The following is an 18,200-nucleotide window of genomic DNA, read 5'->3' as shown; positions in this document are numbered from 1 at the left end:
AAAGTAAACTTACAGGGCCAGCCCGGTGGTGCAGCGGTTAAGTGCACACGTTCCGCTTCGGCGGCCTGGGGTTCGCCGGTTCAGATCCCAGGTGCGGACAGGGCACCACTTGTCAAGCCACGCTGTGGTAGGCGCCCCACATATAAAATAGAGGAAGATGGGCACGGATGTTAGCTCAGGGCCAGTCTTCCTCAGCAAAAAGAGGATTGGCAGCAGATAGTAGCTCAGGGCTAATCTTCCTCAAAAAAAAAAAAGTAAACTTACTATAACTCATTCTATTATCAAAATTATGATATAGAATAGACCTCTTTCATTCATCTACTGTATATTTCTAGTATTAACAAGATAAGAGGTAGTTCCAGTTCAGAAGTTCTAGTTCAAAAATCATGAATCAGGGGCCAGCCCGGTGGCATAGTGGTTAAGTTCGTGCACTCTGCTTCGGTGGCCCAGGGTTCATGGGTTTGGATCCCTGGCACAGACCTACATAACACTCATCAAGCCATGCTGTAGTGGTGTCCCACATACAAGATAGAGGAAGATTGGCAGAGATGTTAGCTCAGGGCCAATTTTCCTGACCAAATAAGAAAATCATGAATCATATTTGTGCTAATCCAGAATTCCTAAACCAAATTACTAGTCAGTTTTAACTCTCTGATACTTCTCTTAAATATGACAAGGTTTTTATGGGTAATTAGATTTCCAATTGAGTCGTCACTATAGTTTATTCACAATAGTTAAATAATATTTGAGCATTGCACAGTGTGAATAATGTAAATGGTTTGAATGTTGTTTAAAGCAATGATCTCCAGACTCATTTTAAAGGACTTTTTCAGCCCTGTTCTACCACTTTGAGGTTGTAGCATTATATTCTTTGGCAAGAAGCAGGGTATTTGTGCTGTTCTAGATAGTTAAACAAATGGCCAGTACTTTTCTCATTGGTGGTTTAAATGTAATTTCCAATTTCAGATGAAATTCTCTAAACAGAAAATACCATGGCATTTTTTCAATTATGATTTTGTCAATCCACGTTACCAAAATGAGTTAACTGTTTTGCATAAATCAACAATGCGTCAGAGGAATGTAATTTCTAGTTGCAGAACCTCAGAAGAAAGAAAGTACCACAATTTATTACATTTTCAGAGGTATCACATTATAACCTGATATCATATTTTGCTTTTTTTATTGGTATTGTTCATAATTGTGTGGATTAATAATAAATTATCATGAGGGGCTGGCCCCGTGGCCGAGTGGTTAAGTTCGCGCGCTCCGCTGCAGGCGGCCCAGTGTTTCGTTGGTTCGAATCCTGGGCGCGGACATGGCACTGCTCATCAGACCACGCTGAGGCAGCGTCCCACATGCCACAACTAGAAGAACCCACAACGAAGAATACACAACTATGTACCAGGGGGCTTTGGGGAGAAAAAGGAAAAAATAAAATCTTTAAAAAAAATTAAAAAAAAATAATAAATTATCATGAAATAGCAATTCTAATCATATCAGTAGACATATCCTCAAGGTCGGTTTAAATGATTTATGACTGAGAAAATTAGTATAGATTTTATGATCTGTTTATATAGATATCTTCCATGTGCAGGGACTAAGAATTCCTCAGGTTTTCCAGGGTACTCAATATTCTAATTACCAGAAAATATCATCCCATGAAAGTGATTTACAATGAAAGGAAAAGTTGCAGTGACACTCTTCTGTCCTTATGTATCCATTTATTCATTCATTCATTGCATCAACATGTACTGGGTTCCTGCTTGATACCAAGCACTGAAGTAGGCAAAGGGATATAAAACTGAATAGAACACAGAACATGATCTCAATGTTTAGCGGATTAGGAGAACCTATAAGAAATAAAAATGATGAAATATCTTAGGCACTTTACTAGAGATGAATAAAGTGCTATAGAAACAGAGACAGGAGAAAAAGGAACTTGTATCAAAGTAGAGATAATTCTAGGAGCCGGGCATCAACAAACTTAAAGTAAGTAGAATTAAGTATACTTTGGGAGCTGTATGGAATAGAGAAATCCTTTATCTTTATTATCTTCATTACATGGAAGTCATTTTATAAGTCATCTTAAGGTTATGTTCTAAAAATTGAAATGCTAATTATAACTTCATCACTCAGTATCAGAAATACTTTGAGGGCATCAGACCCTACACTTTAATGAAGTAAAATTATGTCGAATCATCATAGATGCTGACTCATAATATAATAATGGTAGTTTTAATATCTCAGGTGTATTCAGATTTCACAACTATTGGAAAGAGTGGAAATTTGCCCTATATAAGATAAAAGACATGAATTAATTTAAATTGAGTTCAAAACAATGCAGCTTAATTTAACTTTTAATTTCTCACTTATATACCCAATTTTATTCTGTTAGAGAACCACACTTCCAGTAGGTCAGAAATAACAGATGGAACAAATTGTGGAATATCCATTCCTAAATTAGTATTTGGACTCATTTAGGAAGACTTTGGCTTTATAAACTGCTGTTTGATTGAATAGCAATGTATAATAAAAGCATTGTAAATGCCTGGTTCTTCACTGCTGAAGATAAGATAGACTTCACAATTAAGAATACATATGCATTTTTCTAGTTGTCAATTCTTTAAAAATAAAATTTTATGGCAACTTAAAGAGGTCATCAAAATTAATTACTACAACTACATTTCCCTTATAGAACCCTAAATCTTTGATGCAAATGCTTTGGATATTACACCTGACTGAACGAAGTATGCTATGTACATGTATACGATAATTGAATCCAGGAGTAATTGCCCAGGATTCTGTTCAGCCATAATTGCAAATAATCAAGGGCAGAGTCCTAGGGAATTCATCAGCAACAAGAGGTGTTTTGACATAGAATGATCAAATGAGATATTTTAGTGCAGAAAGAATCGTGTATTTCACATAAAATAGAGGTGGTGGTCCTGGCATCAGGATCAATGGAGAGGAGAATAAAGAAACATTGGAAAGAAATTGGAAGAAGAGAAGTTGAAAAGAAGCGTAATATTGTTTGCATAGGTCTTCTTTTAGGGGAAGATAAACTTTTTGAGCTCAAGTATTAAGAACTAAACCAATTAGTATACAAGGAGCTCAGATGCGACAAGACCGTCACTCTGTCTCTCTTCATAATCTTTATTGATTAAAAGTGACTGTCACTGGCAGTCAAGGCAATGTGTCTTTATACAGTGTAGCAGAACAAAATAGCTTTGACCAGTTTAAGATCCCTCGTGCCCTTTTGGGAGAACATAGTGTTTCATTGAATATTCTAGTTATTTGGAGAATAGCAGGGATTAGATACAGAATTCATCCACATCCAGCAGGTTCAGAGGGGAAGAAAGCTTTCAAAAAAGTTAAATGTTGCTCCTACTATGACCTATTATGACCCACCATCTTGTGGGGCCTCCAGCACATTAAGATTACAAGGGATATTCACAAAACAGAAGTTTGCAAAGGTCTTGTTATGGTCCTTAGAGAATGCCAAGGATCTAATGCAGTGAATATTTACTAATGTTCATTCAATCTTTGCACTTGCTGTTCCTTCTGCCTGGAACTCTTTCCCCTCCCATGACTTCCTCCCTCATGGTATTTAGGTCTCGGCTCAAATATTATCAACTCAGGGCACACCTCCCTACGCTCCTCCTCTAAATAGCAACTACTCTCTGCCTTCAACTGTTTTATTTTTCTTCATAGGGATTTTACTATGTGACATTATACTTCATGTTTGTTTATCTGTTTTTTTCTGCCTCCCCCACTAACATGTAAGTTCCTTAAAAGCATGGAATTTACCTATTTTGTTCATTGCTATAACCTCATTGCCTAGAATATACCTTGTGTAAGGGAGATACTTAATAACATAGGTGAGAACAATTAATTTAGAATTTAGTATATTAGTTGACCAAATTCTTTCAGTGTGACATGCCATATTTGGTCTCCATTTGGATGAGACACAGAACGGTTAAATTTTGATGGGTGGAGAGTGGAGAGAAAGGCTCTAACCATTAGATTAGTATCCAGATCAGGATAATCAAGGTGGAAAACCACAGTATGGAGCTGTGGCTACCTAGAGCCCTGTGTGAAGACACTTAGGGCTATCCCTTCTAAATGGAGAATGACAATCAGGAGATGGATTATAGCGGAGATAGTGGTAAGGATATCTTTTGAAGGAATCAGTTTAGAGGCAGAGGATCATAAATAAACACAGATAAATGAAATAAGGGAAAGAAAACAGCTGGGCAGAGCATTGGTAAACAGAGCACCCCAGCTTTATATTTGAGTTCTCACAAGGGTTCAGCCTACTCAGTGCCTAGCTCTGTTGTAGCTTGGGAAATACTGTCCTCAATAGGTCTCTACTTTGATAGTGTTGTTTAGGTGCCAGTAATATTATCCGAGCCCCAGTAAAGAGTTAAGGCTAATCAGATTGGATAGAGCTCTCTCTTCAGTTACAAGGGCGTATCTCACAATAGTATTGATTGCTTTAGACTAGTAAAAGAGTTTCCCATGGCCAATCTGGCTGATATTCAGTTGCATAAACAGTGTTTGGGCCAGAGATAAAGCTGGTAAGTAAAGAGGTTGCATGAGGAGCTGTACCAACTCATGGTAACAGCATGCTGTGCCATCCATCACTCTTTTGCTGGGGCTAATCTGTGCCTACAGACTTGAGTACACACAGTGTGATGCCCAGCTTATCCTAGTGTCCAGGAGCTTCCTTATTTTGGTGTTGTTTTCCATTATACGAGTTTCAGAATTTACCTTTTATTTAGTGAGATGATCCCTTATTTTTTTTGGTCACACTCAGCTCAAAAGCCCCACCTCCTAATACCATCATCTTAGGCATTAGGTTTTCAACATATAAATTTTGGGGTGACACAAACATCCAGACCATACCACTTATAAAATAAGAAATGTCAAGGATAGGTTTAAAGTCTGAACCTATGGTCATTTGGCTGTGAAGTATAGGATGTGGCAGAAGAATATCTGTTAGAGCAAACATCAAATTTTGATCTGAGGACACGTTCCATATGTTGCGTTACACCAAGCAAGAAATAGCATAAGACAGATCCTGAAGCACTTGCGAACAGAGATGTAAAAGCACGTTAGGTAGAGCATTGACGTGGTAAGAGAATAGGTTTTGGATTCAAATGGATAGGTATGAGTTCTGTTTCTGTAACTTACTGGCTGAGAACTTGAAAAATTACTTAACATCGTGACTCAAGTTTCTTCAACCTCAAATGAGAATAAAAAATAGCACCAAATTCACAAGAGTGTATTGAAGATTAAATGAGACAGGCGATGTTAAGGATGGAGCACAATGCCTAGTATATAACAAGCACTGCTAAGTGTTAGGTGGTTGCATTGTCTTCTGGCATTTGATGAGTAACTCTGAGGCCAGCCTGATTTTTATTCCTTTAAGGTAATCTGATTTGTGAGCAAGGGTACTGGATCCTTTTAGAATGCTTTATTTGTTCATAAAATTTAAAACTTTCAAGTGGATTAGTTTAGATTTTAATCTATTTTCTTCATTTTTTTATTCTCTAAGCCCTTTCAACTTGTCAGTTTAGTTCTCCATTCAACTCATTAAACTTTAATTCTGTCTTTGTTCATTATTTTCCCTTTTTTGGTTCATTTTTACTAGCTGTATGATATTAGGCAAGTTACTTAACCTGTCTGAACCTCAGTTTACTTATGTGTAAAATAGATATATTGGTAATACTAACTTCATAGCGTTGTTGTGGGAGGTCAGTGAGAAAATGCATATAAAGCACTTATCACAATGTCTGGTATGTCAATAAATATTGTTGTTTATATTATTATTGACATAATAATAGCTTCCTTATATCTGCTATGAAGATTAGTGATATAATATCTGAAGTTCCTAGAACATAATTGGCATTCAGTGAGCAGCCCTGCAAAGGGCTACAAAAGGATTAGTTATTACAATGATTATGAACCACAATCTTAATAAAACACATGAGGTAACCACACAGTGGGCCACAAATTCCTCCCACTCTGACCAATAAATAGCTTAACCTCTTGTGCTGAGCGATGCCACCAAAACTAACATGGGATAGAGCAAGTACTAGTATTTGACCAAATATGTTAGTAGAAAGCAATGTAGAAGGAGAGGGAAATAGTGGCTATTTCAGGAAACAGATACTGCTATGTTCTCATTGTCAGCCAGATTGCATAACTCAATGTAAATCATCTACTGCTTTATTAAACACTTTCTGTATTCACAACACTGTGCTATGTACTAAGAAATGACTAGGATGTGGTCTCTACCCTCTAGCAAATCACGGAGATATGGGGCAGTCACTTAGCTAGACACTTATATATGAAAATAATGCAAAGCAGACTGTGGTTAGTGCTAAGATAGAGCTATAGATAAAGTTGTTTGGGAGCATAAAAGAATGAGATAAAAGAAAAAGCAATTTGTTTCTACAATACTGCTGGAAAAAACACAAATATATGTAGTTCCAAGGAATTAGGATCAATTAACAAGTAGAAAGTTAGCGAAGGATAAGAATTTCACACAAGGTAAGTCAAAACAAGTTATATAAAAATATAAAACCGTCAACATGTTTCAGTCGATTTAGTTTGCAGAAAAGATGACAAAGATCAAGAAGATGTGTGTGTGTGGGGGTCAGATTTGGAAAGGAGACATGATTTGTCAAATACCACACAGATGTTATGTGGAGTGATTTTGGATCCATATCAGAAGGGTGTCCAATAGACTGATCATCATTGGTTTTCTGAAAACAAAGGCAAAGAATGGAGTGGAACCCAATTTTAGGACTGAAATTGGGGAACAAGAATAAGATCTTTGTAATAAGCAATCAGTGTGAGAAAGCGTATGAGTGTACTATCAAAGAGTAATTATTCAGAACTGTCTGGGGGTGGGGAAACAGTCTTCTTTGATATAGAGAAAGATTTTATACTTCATGGTTTCAGACTTTGAGAATGAACATGGGAATGAGAAATAGCTCTGGCAAGTCTCCAAATATCACTCAGTAATTGAATTAAGTAAAATTTGTTGTGGGGAATGTTATTTAGGCAATGTCAATAGTACTGTAAGAATTGAAGACCAAAGGATCTGTGCTGCTGAAATTCTTTTTTGTTTACATTAAGAAGTCAGGCAAGCTTTCTGCCAAAGATAGAAGAAATATAATTGCAACATTACAAAAGATAGAGTGTACTGGCACCTGGTAATACATGATGAAAAAGAATGGACATTCCTTCAGTGGGAAATTAGTCTGAAAGAAGATGATAACAGTCAGCCAACTGAAGGATTTAAGCATGCTTGAAGGGTATGATTACCACTTGAAATTGGAAAATAAGAGCCAAGGTTCCTGCAAATATCCAGCGAAGTGGGGAATGAAATCAAAGTTACTGAACTACATTAGTGACCTGAGGTATAAGATAAATGCAGTAAAACTTTATATCTAAGACCTTTGCCAACATCCTATTTTCTGAACTAGACTGTACATTGTTCTCCTGCTGATGTATTTTGAGTCTATTCTGTGGGTATGATGTTTAAGACTGAGTTGTGTAAGATCTGGGGCTTTGAAATAACAATAATGGTACCAATTCAGAGGAATCTTATAATGCCTGAATACATACGAATGTGTAAGTACTTAGAGCAGAGTCTGGCACAAATAAGGGCTTAAGAATAGTATCATGTGGCCATGGGATCCAGGGCTACTTTATTCCCGCCACAACGCTCATAGATAAGCTTCCCATTCAGAACCCTCAGCTAGTTGTAGAATACTACATTTATATATTGCGATATGATTACCACCATAACATTAGCTAACACTTCTTTCACTTCACATAGTTATCATTTCCTTTTTGTAGTGAGGACACTTAAGATCTAGTGTCTTAGCAACTTTGAAGTATATAATACAGTGTTGTTGACTATAATCACAATGCTATGCATTAGATTTCCAGAATTCATTCATCTTCTAATTGCAAGTTTATATCATTTGACCATTATCTCTCCAAGTCTCCCACCCCCTAGCCCCTGGTAACTACCATTTTACTCTCTGTTTTCACAAGTTCAGCTTTTTTAGATTCCACATATAAATGAGATCATGCAGTATTTGTCTTTCTCTGTCTGATTTATTTCACATAGCATAATGGTCCATCTGTGTTATTGCAAATAGCAGGATTTCCTTTGTTATCCATTCTCCCATTGATGGACACAGGTTGTTTCCATATCTTGGCTATTTTGAATAATGCTGCAACAAACATGGGAATGCAGATTTTTTTGATGCCTTGTTTTCATTTCCTTTGGATAAAAATGGGATTGCTGGATCATATAGTTTTTTTATTTTTAACTTTTTAGGAACCTCCATAATGTTTTCCATAGTGACTGTACAAATTTACATTCCCACCAGCAGTGCACAAGGATTCCCTTTTCTCCACATCCTCCCCAACACGTTGTCTCTTATCTTTTTGATGACAGCCATTCTAACAGGTGTGAGGTGACATCTCATGATTTTGATTTGCATTTCCATATGATTAGTGATGTTGAGTATCTTTTCGTGTACCTGTTGATTATTTGGATGTCTTCTTTGGAAAAATGTCCATTCAGTTTCTCTGCCAATTTTTTAACCAAATTATTTGTTGTATGAGTTCTTTATATATTTTTATATTAACCCCTTATCTGACATATGGTTTGCAAATATTTTCTTCCATTCTGTAGGTTGCCTTTTCATTTTGCATCTTTTGCTGTGCAGAAGTTTTTTAGTTTGATATAGTTCCACTTATTGGTTTTTGTTTTTGTTGCTTGTGCTCTCATGTGTTTTCTTCTGAGAGTTATAGTTTTAGCTCTTAGATCTATGTCTTTGATCCATTTTGAGTTAATTTTTGTACATGATGTAAGGTATGGGTCAAACTTCATTCTTTTGCATGTGGATATCCAACTTTCTCAGCATCATTTGTTGAAAAGACTATCCTTTCTCCATTAAATGGTTTTGGCATCCTTGTTGAAAATCATTTGGCCATATATGCAAGAGTTTTCTTCTGAGCTCTCAATTCTTTTCCATTGATCTATATGTCTGTCTTTACCCCGGTGCCACACTGTCTTGATTACTGTAGCTTTGTTTAGTGCTCCTTTTAAATCATGTTCTGTTGAAGTCTTCCACTTCTCAAGCTTACCCATGAGGCCTATTTCCCCAGAGAAAGAGAAAGTTAGTACGCCTAGGAGGCCATTGATCATCTCTGAATCTCAAAGCTCGTGCAATTAGGCAGAGGCTAGGAGCAGGTTGTAAAACTGTTTCTTTGCAGAGTTCCAAGTAAGAAGTGGAACAGAAGCCTTCTGCCCTCTCTATTTCTTTCAAATTGTCCGATAAACCTCTCTGTGACTTTTATCCAGAGAGGGGAGATTGAAAGACATCTGACCACCTGCTTTCTTTGCCTGCCTTCCCCTCTATCTCCCTGTTATCTGCCAAGAATAAATGGAATTTTCTTCCTTTCTCTTCCTGTCTGACCTGGACCTCTCACATATAAAACACTATCATTATGTCCACTTGATAGTGTCAATAATATAGACAAGTTTACTTCTTCGTCTCAGCTTACAAATTTGAGCATGGCTCGATAAATAATGGAATTATCTGTTTGGGTGGTTTACGTGGCTCAACTATCATACAAGTAAATACTAGCTCTCCCTCTCTTCCATTTCTACCCCAAGCAAGGCATGTCCAAGTTAAGGGCCATTAGAAAAAGCATTCCTGAGTAAGACAGAGAAGTGATTGTGGTTCTGCCTTGGATGGTGATTTGAAAGGCATATGAAAAGGAAAAACATTATTTCTGGGCAAGGTTAGAACCTTGAATTGTCTACTCAGTTTAAAATATCAGGTTGGAGATATATAGATGCCCAGTGTTCCATTAAAATTCCCCCAAATTCAAACTAAGATGCACTTATGTTTTGCATTCAGTAGAGACTCTTGTGGCATTAACCGATGAGATAAAAATGCCCTTTGGAAAATGACATATTTCACTTACGTGAGATGTTATTAACTAAGAAGATTTGAAGACAGTAGCATAGCCAGTCCTGCTGACTGTCAACAAATGAAGAGGCAACTGAAAGTCTGAAAAATGGTACAGAACCCGGAATAGTAGAAAACAAAGAAAAAATTTGCCGACCGGGTAGCACTCCCAAGCACTGGCTTTCTATGTGGATGGTCAAAAAAGCTATTGCTGAATTTTGAAAAGCATCACTTGGACAAATCCACACAGGGGTCATTGCCATCTGGTTTAGTGGCATTTGTTATTCTGCAGAGTTTACCCAGGTTTGCATAGAATATATGTTTGGATTTTACAAAATCCTACTCATTGAAAATCTAAGCCAAAAGGTTTTTTAATTCTTTAACTTAAAACTTTTTTAAAACATAAGCTTCATCCCAAGCTTAGTCCCTCTGATTTTGTGACAACAAAGAATATTTCGGATGAATATTTTCATTTTTCAATATTTTCTTCATTTATTATAATATAAAAAATATTGAGATGAGAAAGAATATAGTTTATTAACTACTGACAAACACCTTTAGCAAATCGTATGATGATGGGAGTAAAGTAATGCAGTTAGGTTTTCTTTTTCATAATATCTGGCACAATTCTGGATTCATAAAAAATCTTAACAGGGCTCCAATAAAATAGACTGCAATGGCTTCTAGTGAAATTTAATAAGACACTCAGTTACTAGCTTCATTAAAACACGGTGAGTTCATTATAAGCCAATCTGGCAGAAACTTTCATTGCACTGGATTTGTATGACTTTGTGTGATTCTGCTTTACCCCTCCTCCAACCCCATCACACCTGGTGCTACATTAGAGCCAATTAACACATTTTAACTGCTTGTTTGCAATATGTTGTTTTTAAATTACTCTTCTAAAAGAGTTTACTTTTTCTTCATTTTCTTCATCAGATCATTGAAGTAAGTCTCCAAAGGCTTTAAATATTATACTTGATTATACTCAGAGTTTTGAAGGAATGCTGTTTTCGGACTGTGAGATACTACCATTTTGAATCATTATCCCCTCCCTGTGATAATATGATCCAATGCAATTCTTTTCTCTGAATTGATAATAAAAAAGATATGGGAGGCTCATATAGATAAAAATATATATGATAGACTATAAGCTTCTTGAGAGGATAATTATAATTTTATTTTCAAAGAAGCTACCGTTTATCAAGTGCTTATAATATAGCAGCTGCTGTGCTAGTTAGGTTTGTTATCTCACTTCATATGACAGATGAATGATGTATGTACTATGCAATTATCCTCATTTTACAGATGAAAAATAACGGGGCTCTGAGGCACTAACCAATAGCCCAAGGTCACAAACTTAGTAGGTGGTGGAACAAGAGATACACTCTAGTTCTAACTCCAAAACGAACACATTCTCTATCCCACCAGGCTGCCTCTCTGGGTCTTTGTATCTTTAGGGCCCAGGACAGTGCTTAGCACTGAGTTGACACTCAAATATTTGTTGATGATAATGTCGATGATGCTCACAAATCACCAACAAGTAGTTGCAATTCAATGCTATTTTATTTCAATGTTGTTCTTTTTAATAGCCACTTTTGGTTGGATTCAACTGTTGTTTTATTTTGTTTATTATCAAAATGACTTATGGGCACACATAGCTCAAGGAGCACTGAAAAGTAAATGTTTACCATAGCTGCAGGGAAGCCAGTCAGGGTGTTAGAATGGAATTTGGCAATCAAAGGAAGCTGACCGAATAAGGAAGCAGAGAAGAGAAAACCAGCAGAAAAATCAAGAAACAAAAGACCAGCGCCTGCACCTCCTCTTGTATTCTCTGTTTCCTTTGGTGCCATCTTTCCCCCAGTTCTAAAAACTAGAAACCTAGAATACACCTATGATTCTCCCTTCTTTACCTCCCTCAGCCTTCTTAATAACATGCCTTTTCTGAATACTGGGTATATTTCTGTAATCTGTCCTCTCCTCTTCTCACCTGCAATCATTTTCTGTTTTAAAACCTTTCAAATTAATCTCCCTGCCTTCATATTCTTCCTCTTCTGAGGTTCTTTGTCCACACAGTTGTAAGAATGACATCAAATTTCAAATCTTTTTAGTTACTCACTTCTTTTAAACTCTTTAGTGGCCTCTCTCCAACTCAGAATAAGTCTAAACCTACCCCACCTTTCTTTTTAAGTCCATTTCTCTGTGTTGCAAATGAGTGAAACCAATTTGGACAATATATCAAATGCCAAGTTTTTTTTGTGTTGTTGTTATTGTAAATATTGGTAGCCTCTGGTGGTGAGAGAGAGTTGGGAACTATATATTCTCTCTCCCACATCCTGGCTATTAGATAGTATGTTACAATGAAAAAAGTGTCTCTTGTTAAATTCTATCCAATGTACAAACATGCATTAAGAAAGAGACAAAAAAATCTATATAACCTGTTCTATAGCTCTGAGAGATTCCATTCTCTGACGTAAACCCAAATACTGGCACTTTGCATAAAAATCACATTCTGAGGAGGGCACAACGTAGTAGTAATGGTACAACTAGGTAGCTTTGCCGTTGGATTAGGCAGCAGAAGACTGAGAAATGGAGATATATAAGACCAAATAGGTTCTAGACCTCTTTTTTGCATTCTAAAACCTCCTTCATGCAGGAGTAAGCATGTCTGATATATCACCTCTAACAGTGACCTACCTTAACCACCAATTTCATCAATTAAAATTTATTTCTTATATCCCTGAAGGTAAGGAGTAGACCTTATGGTATAGCTTTTGTTTAAGATGATCAAGTTTAAGTAACCAATCCTTAAGTAATAATTCTTGATTATGATGTTTCATGTGTTATGTAACAATCCCTGGAGTGATGATTGCAATTAGCGTACTTCTAAAGCTATTTAACTGCCCTTATAACATACAACATACCCCCTTTCATACACTTTTAGCTCTAGTGACATGAAGCTACTTCTGCTTTCTTCACTGATTCATCCACAGATGTTTATTTAGTACCTTATATATGCCAATCACTGTTCTAGACCCTGGATATACAGTAGTGAACATGACAGACAAAGTCACAAAGTCCCTGTTCTCACAGCACTTACATTTCAGTTGGGACACAGAATATATATATTCAGTAGGGGCAGATATATATATATGATAATGATAAACTCTATGCAACAATGTTCAGATCTCTTCCAGTTGCAAGTGAGAGAAATCCAAGTAAACTAATTTACCAAAAACAGGAGAATTTTTAATAGAAAGATAAAGAAAAACAAAAGTCTATCTGCAGGAACCAGGAGAGTTTAGGGGATTCAGAAACTAGAACTGAAGATGTAATTGTCTTAAGGACTCATTCTGTCTAAATCTCCCCACCTCTTGTTTCAGTTGTTCTTTACATATTGACTTCATTCTTTCCTATAGTAAATTATCGTTCTCCAGTTAGAAGGTAAAAGACCTGCAGTGATTCTTGCCCAGGGTCTATTTTGTCCCCCAGGAAACATTTGGGAATTTCTAGAGACATTTTTGTTTGTCACAACTTGGGTGATGCTACTAGCATCTAACAGGTAGAGGCCAGAAATGATGCTAATTATCCTATAATGCACAGGACAACTGCCCACAGCAAAGAATTATCTTGCTGAACATGTCAATAGTGCCAATATTGAGAAACCTTACTCTAGTGGTCATTCAAATCTTACATCATCCCAATGTAAGAATCCCATAGCAATCAGTAGTTAGTATATAACAAATATAACAATAGCATATACAACACAACAATAATAGCGACAATACTTAGTAAGCACTTACTGTGTGGCAAGAAATAGTCTAATGTTTTATGTATATTAACACATTAATCCTGGCAATACTATGATGTAGATACCGTTGTGGTCCCCACTTTATAAATGAGGAAACTAAGATACAGAAATATTGAGTAATTTATCTAAGTTCACAAAGTTAATAAGTGGTGGAACTTATATTTGAACCCAGGCAACATTATACTAGGGTATATTGTCCTAGATTTTGTGACACGCTGCTTTCTGTTGCTACTCTTGTATATTCAAACCCTAAGGAAAGCATCTGATTGATCTGGTTTGGGTAATATACCATCCCTTGTATGAACTGCTATGCCCAGTGGAATGGTACATTATAATTGACTGTATCTGAGTCGTATGCCCACCCCTATAGCCATGGGGATGGTGTAATATGCTTAACAGTCCCACCACATAGTTGGAGTGAGAGAAAAACATGGATAAAATAAGAAATGGAAAAGGAGTACAGAACAGTCAAAAACAATAGAAACCTACCTGTTTCATAATGCTATTTTTCAGCTCTATTCATCTGCTCATATTGTTCTCTTTGGTTGGCATGCTCTGCCCAATATTTTCTCACAAGTGCATACCTCAGTTTGAAGAATGACACACAGTAAAATCTTTACTTAGAAACCTTGCATTATCACTCCTCTCTAGTTGAGTTATAACTCCTTTCCTCTGTGTTCATAATACCCTACACGTATCTCTATCATGACATTGTCCTCATGGCATATGTTTCTATTTCCCCCACTATACTGTGATTGTCTTTAAAACCATGACTCTGTTTTATTCATTTTTGTCTTCCTAAAGCCTAACCCAGTGTCCACACACATTGTAGGAATTCAATAAATGTTGGTTGACTGAATGGCAGATTTGGATGCCCATTGGGAAAAATCAAAGGCAAGGGTTTTAAGATTACTTGAGTTCCTATAGTAAGGTGTTAAGAAAAAAATCCCAGGTGACACAATCTGTCTGTTAATAATTCAATTCTTTCAACTGAGCAGCCTGCCAAAAAGAATGCTTTCATATTGGCTGTATTGTGGAGTTCAGAGAAGTCAGAATTTCAAGCTCTTTCCAAATTTATGAATCATAGAATCAGGGAAGGATATAACTGGAAAAGTTTTTAGAGGTTGTTTAGTCTAGTACTTGTAATTTAATAAATAAGAACTCTGAAGTGAGTTATGTTATGTTAAAGTGTGAAGAGTAACGATGCTTGCAGAAGAGCCAAGCATGATACCCAGATCTCAACTACTGCTGTAGTCTCTGGTACTTTACAAATTTAGCTTTCTTGACTGATTTTACCTTTGACATAACTTTGGCTTCCAGCTACACAGCGTTCCCCAATATTGTTGTCGGATTGCTTAGGTCCCTCTAGAATCTTTTAGCATTCCAGCATCTCCAGACATACATCTTGACTTGACCTTTTGTTTTCCCTTTCCTTCCTCCCTCCCTAAAACCTGAGACATTAAAACTTACTTGTCCTAAGAAGAATCCAGATCTCTCTTTTCCCAAGTCATGGCTCCTGACAAACTAATTCTGTGTCAGTGGTAATTGTTAGGAGGCTCTTTTAATCTATGTGTCCGTTTTGCTACTGCTCATTGCAAGTATTGTCTCCAACTTCATTAATTCTCTGCCTAAAAGGGCTGCAGATCCTCCAATATGAGGTGTAGCTACCAAATGCTGAGGAATTGGTCACAGTAGCCTTGACATCAGGAAGCTAATAAAGCAATATCAAACTTTCATACGAGGTACTAGGGTTTTTTGTTGGTTTATTTTAAGTTTTTTTTTTTAATTGCAGTAACATTGGATTATAACATTATATAACTTCCAGGTATACATCATAATATATTTCGAATTCTGTGTAGATTATGCCATGTTCACCACCCAAAGACTAATTACAATCCATCACCACACATGTGTGCCTAATCACCCCTCTTGCCCTCCTCCCTCTCCCTTTTCCCTCTGGTAACCACCAATCCAATATCTGTCTCTATGTGTTTGTTTGTCATTGTTTTTATCTTCTCCTTATGAGTGATATCGTATAGTATTTGAGTTTCTCCCTCTGACTTATTTCACTTTGCATAATACCCTCAAGGTCCATCCATGTTGGCACAAATGACCAGATTTCATCATTTCTTATGGCTGAGTAGTATTCCATTGTCTATATATACCACATCTTCTTTATCTATTCGTCCCTTGATGGGCACCTAGGTTGCTTCCAAGTCTTGGCTATTGTGAATAATGCTGCAGTGACCATAGGGGTGCATGTACTTTATGCATTTCTGTTTTCAAGTTCTTTTGATAAATACCCAGCAGTAGAATAGCTGGATCATGTGGTAGATCTATTCTTAATTTTCTGAGGAATCTCCATACTGTTTTCCGTAGTGGCTGCACCAGTTTACACTCAAACCAGCAGTGCATGAGGGTTCTCTTTTCTCCACATCCTCTCCAACACTTGCTGTTTCCTGTCTTGTTAATTATAGCCATTCTGAGGGGAATGAGATGATATCTCATTGGAGTTTTGATTTGTATTTCTCTGATAGTTAATGATGTTGAACGTCCTTTCATGTGCCTGTTGGCCATCTGTATATCTTCTTTAGAGAAATCTCTGTTCAGATCTTTTGCCCATTTTTCAATGGGGTTGTTGGTTTTTTTGTTGTTGACACGTATGAGTTCTTTGTATATTTTGGATATTAACCCCTTATCTGATATATGATTTGCAAATATCTTCTCCCAATTGTTAGGTTGTCTTTTTGTTTTGTTGATTGTTTCTTTGCTGTGCAGAAGAAGCCTTTTAGTTTGATGTAGTCCCATTTGTTTATTTTTTCTATTGTTTACCTTGCCCAGTCAGACATGGTACTTGAAAATATGCTGCTAAGACTGATGTCAAAGAGCGTGCTGCCTATGTTTTCTTCTAGAAGTTTCAGGGTTTCAGGTCTTACATTCAAGTCTTTAATCCATTTTGAGTTGATTTTTGTGCATGGTGTAAGATAATGGTCTACATTCATTCTTTTGCATGTGGCTGTCAAGTTTTCCCAGCACCGTTTATTGAAGAGACTCTCCTTTCTTCGTTGTATGCTTTTGGCTTCCTTGTCGAAAATTACCTTTCCATAGATGTGTGGGTTTACTTCTAGGCTCTCGATTCTGTTCCGTTGATCTGTGTGTCTGTTTTTGTGCCAGTACCGTCCTATTTTTGTTACTATAGCTTTGTAGTATATTTTGAAATCAGGGAGTGTGATATCTCCAGCTTTGTTCCTTTTCCTCGGGATTCCTTTGGCTATTTGGGGTCTTTTGTGGTTCCATATAAATTTTAGGATTCTTGGTTCTATTTCTGTGAAAAATGTTGTTGCAACCTTGATAGGGATTGCATTGAATCTATAGATTGCTTTAGGAAGTATGGACATTATAACTATATTAATTCTTCCAATCTAAGAGCATGGAATATCTTTCCATTTCTTTCTGTCTTCAATTTCTTTCAACAGTTTTATAGTTTTCAGTGTCGAAATCTTTCACCTCTTTGGTTAATTTTATTCCTAGGTATTTTATTCTTTTTTGTTGCAATTGTAAATGGGATTGTATTCTTAATTTCTCTTTCTGCTACTTCATTGTTAGCGTATAGAAATGCAACTGATTTTTATATGTTGATTTTGTATCCTCCAACTTGACTGTATTCATTTATTATTTCTAAAAGTTTTTTAGTGGATTCTTTTCTATATATAAAATCATGTCATCTGCAAATTATGACAGTTTCACTTCTTCCTTTCCAATTTGGATCCCTTTTATTTCTTTTTCTTGCCTGATTACTCTGGCTAAGACTTCCATACTATGTTAAATAAGAGTGGTGAAAGTGGGTATCCTTGTCTGGTTCCTGTTCATAGAGGGATAGCTTTCAGTTTTTCTCCATTGAGAATGATATTAGCTGTGGGTTTGTCATATATGGCCTTTATTATTATGAGGTATTTTCCTTCGATACCCATTTTATTTACAGTTTTTATCACAAATGGATGCTGTATCTTGCCAAATGCCTTCTCTGTATCTATTGAGATGATCATGTGATTTTTATTTTTCATTTTGTTAATGTGGTGTATTACATTGATTGATTTGTGCATGTTGAACCATCCCTGCATCCTTGGAATAAATCCCACTTGATCATGGTGTTTGATCTTTTTACTGTATTGTTGTATTCAATTTGCTAGTATTTTGTTGATGATTTTTGCATCAATGTTCATCAATATCAGTGATATGGGCCTGTAACTTTCTTTTTTTTGTGTTGTCCTTGTCTGATTTTGGTGTCAGGGTAATGTTGGCTTCGTAGAATGAGTTAGGAAGCTTCCCCTCCTCTTCAATCTTTTGGAAGAGTTTGAAAAGGATAAGTATTAGTCTTCTTT

This window comes from Equus quagga, chromosome 10, assembly GCF_021613505.1.
Source record: "Equus quagga isolate Etosha38 chromosome 10, UCLA_HA_Equagga_1.0, whole genome shotgun sequence".
Taxonomy (NCBI): Eukaryota; Metazoa; Chordata; class Mammalia; order Perissodactyla; family Equidae; genus Equus; species Equus quagga.
The sequence above is the reverse complement of the archived record's forward strand: the minus strand, read 5'-3'. Positions refer to the sequence as shown.